Source organism: Oratosquilla oratoria, chromosome 10 (assembly GCF_046742065.1).
Source record: "Oratosquilla oratoria isolate Oo_2021 chromosome 10, ASM4674206v1, whole genome shotgun sequence".
In the NCBI taxonomy this organism is placed as follows: domain Eukaryota; kingdom Metazoa; phylum Arthropoda; class Malacostraca; order Stomatopoda; family Squillidae; genus Oratosquilla; species Oratosquilla oratoria.
In genome coordinates this window covers 7,315,970-7,318,893 of record NC_134786.1, presented here as the reverse complement: position 1 = coordinate 7,318,893, position 2,924 = coordinate 7,315,970, and the positions used below count along the sequence as shown (strand labels likewise).

Genomic DNA, 2,924 nt, shown 5'->3' with positions numbered 1-2,924 from the left:
ACCACTCGATTCGGAAAGGGATGAATCACACAACTAATCCCTGACTATCACGGTCGACTTACAAGCTTCATACCTTCTCCTGCGGTTGATTTACAAAGTAAACCAGTGGAGACATTCATACACAACCGCATAGTTTTTCCTTGACTATGCCGTACCTCACCGGTTTCCACGCGGTTCAAACCCGCTAGTGTGAATAGGGCCTTAAACTATGCGCTGATTGACGAAGGAGAGCCATGGGAGTTCTCGGTGCGTCCACAGTTGGAGGAAGGATACAAGACAAAACTGGAAGTGAAATCAGGTTCGTCTACTTCTTGGTATTGACCCAGCTATCCGTGGGTAGCTGGGTCATCTATTCTCGATAAGCACACGGGTGGTGGTAGAATAGAGTGGAGGAGTCCATCGGTAAGTGGGAGTGTAAGAGGGCTCCATACTTAATAATTTAACCTTTTAGTTACTCGAAGTTTTACTCCACTCCCCCCCCCTCCACCACCACCCTCCTCATCTAAATGAAATTACTTGGTGGTATGTAAGATAACACTGTAAATGAACATTGGCAGAGTTCATGGATTATTGTATTTTTGTATATATATATATATATATATATATATATATATATATGTATATATATATATATATATATATATATATCTATATATATGTGTGTGTGTGTGTGTGTGTGTGTGTGTGTGTGTGTGTGTGTGTGTGTGTGTGTGTGTGTGTGTGTGTGTGTGTGTGTGTGTGTGTGTGTGTGTGTGTGTATGTATATATATATATATATATATATATATATATATATATATATATTATATATATGTATATATATATATATATATATATATGTGTGTGTGTGTGTGTGTGTGTGTGTGTGTGTGTGTGTGTGTGTGTGTGTGTGTGTGTGTGTGTGTGTGTGTGTGTGTGTGTGTGTGTGTGTGTGTGTGTATGTGTGTGTGTGTGTGTGTGTGTGTGTGTGTGTGTGTGTGTGTGTGTGTGTGTGTGTGTGTGTGTGTGTGTGTGTGTGTGTGTGTGTGTGTGTGTGTGTGTGTGTGTGTGTGTGTGTATTCAATCTCTATCCCCAAAGACATTTGTTATGACTTCAAAGTATAGATCATGGATAAAGCCTTAGCATATACATATACTCAAAGGCCCACTTCCATTACAACGTATTCTCACACAAACTGGAAAACATCAAGTCACTCCTTACTTTGCCCTTGTCCATTGACCTTCATATTACTGCTCCTGCATTCTGTTACGGGACTTTATGTGTGACGGGAGACGTTCAGACTAAGTACCGGTTTTCTTCTCATCGTCTCTCCCTCATAGATATAATTTTCAGACACTTATTTTCTTCCCGCTGGTTATATTTTCCCCAATGCACATATTCCTGGACGTGAATTTCAAAGAAAATTCAGTGGACAATTAATCAAAAGGCTAGTATATATGATGATAATATAAAGTAAGGCGTGTTGGGAAAATCCTTTATATCACTAGCAAATAAAAATATTTAATATTTAGATAAATATCTAGGAAATATTCCTATATGTACAGTATCTTTGTGTTCATATTCGCCTATAAATGACATCTAAACAAGAGTATTCCGTACATGATCATTCATAAATACTTATTGCGTCTTCTACTGCCAACTGAGTATCATCTTATTACCCTTCTATGAATTCCCTGGTAATTTATTTTTGAAAGGAAGGATAACAAAAACAAACAGAAAATATGGGACGACGGTTCCGGGAAATGAAAGTCTGTGGGAGGTAATTGAACCCGCTATATAAGAAAACCTAAGCGGCTCCTCCGAGCATTCAAGCAAGCGCAGCGGATTGCAAAAGCTCGCTGGTGTCCGAAGAAGAATCGAGGTTAGTGCCCGTGTTAGACTCCTCCCGAAATTCTGGACGCGAATTTGCTGTACTGTATGTCTTTTTGTTTTTAATTGTTTGTGTTTACTCACTATGTCTAGACTTTCCCACGCAAACTAGGTTCTAACCTATGAACGAGAGAACGATCGACTCAGGGCATGGCAAAGAGCATATTGTCCTGGCCCAGGTTTTCGCTAAGATCTATATAGTTGATGATTTTTTTTCTGTGTATCAAATTCAGTAGTTGTCTTGGAAGAGTGGCCACATACACAACAGAAAAAAAGAGAGAAAATGAGTAAACGCGAGCAGGAAGGAGAATCCGGCAGTCTGTGGGACGCAAGGTACTTCCAAGGAAGCAAGTTCATCGACGCTTCAGACAAATCAAAAAACCGTTGGAGACAAACCGCCACAACAAAGTATTCCTTCCTTCGTGCATGACGGATACCAAAAGTGACGAACGCATTCAGAAAGCTGAACCTAGAAGCTAGACTCGATTCTGTAATAATCTGTGATCAAAAAACCTTTATGTAATATAACATTGCACAATGACATTGACCATGACAACAACAAATTTACGTCGATGTTGCCAAACAAACGATAACGTGGGATGGACTACTTGCTCAGTTTAGAGTTCGTTTGAGTGAAAATTACTTCGGTTACAATATCTTAGTCTTCAAATCTACAAATATCAAATTATCTTCCAGTCATATATAGCGAAGCTGAATGGTGAACTCGGAGATTGTAAGCCTGTACGAATGTTCGATATATTGTTGAAATACTCTTAGAGAAATCTAGATTTCTGTAAGCAAAGTTATAGTCAAGTTATTCAAATGGAGGTTGAAGGTAGAATGTTGGAGGAAAAATAGTCCAGTGTGATAACCCCTTAGGAAACATAGCTTAAAAGGCCATTTACACGGTCGAACAGTTTGACAAACCCGGTTTGTCAGGCAAGTGTTTGAAGTGATGTTTGACCGTGTGAATGGGGTATTTGGTCGTCAAACACGTTTGTCGAACGTGTTTGACAACCAAATACCCTATTCACACGGTCAAACATCACTTCAA

The 2,924-nt window shown here is 39.3% G+C and overlaps 1 protein-coding gene across 1 annotated transcript in view; it reads left to right on the top strand.

The window, feature by feature from the left end:
- The first annotated feature begins 1,816 nt into the window (after positions 1 to 1,816).
- The window catches only part of LOC143029060 (leukocyte elastase inhibitor-like), a 16,809-nt gene continuing 15,701 nt past the window's right edge, over positions 1,817 to 2,924 (top strand). The window contains exon 1 of the mRNA XM_076191407.1: positions 1,817 to 1,862. The gene's annotated coding sequence lies outside the window, so the exon portion shown is untranslated. The remainder of the gene's footprint in view (positions 1,863 to 2,924) is intronic.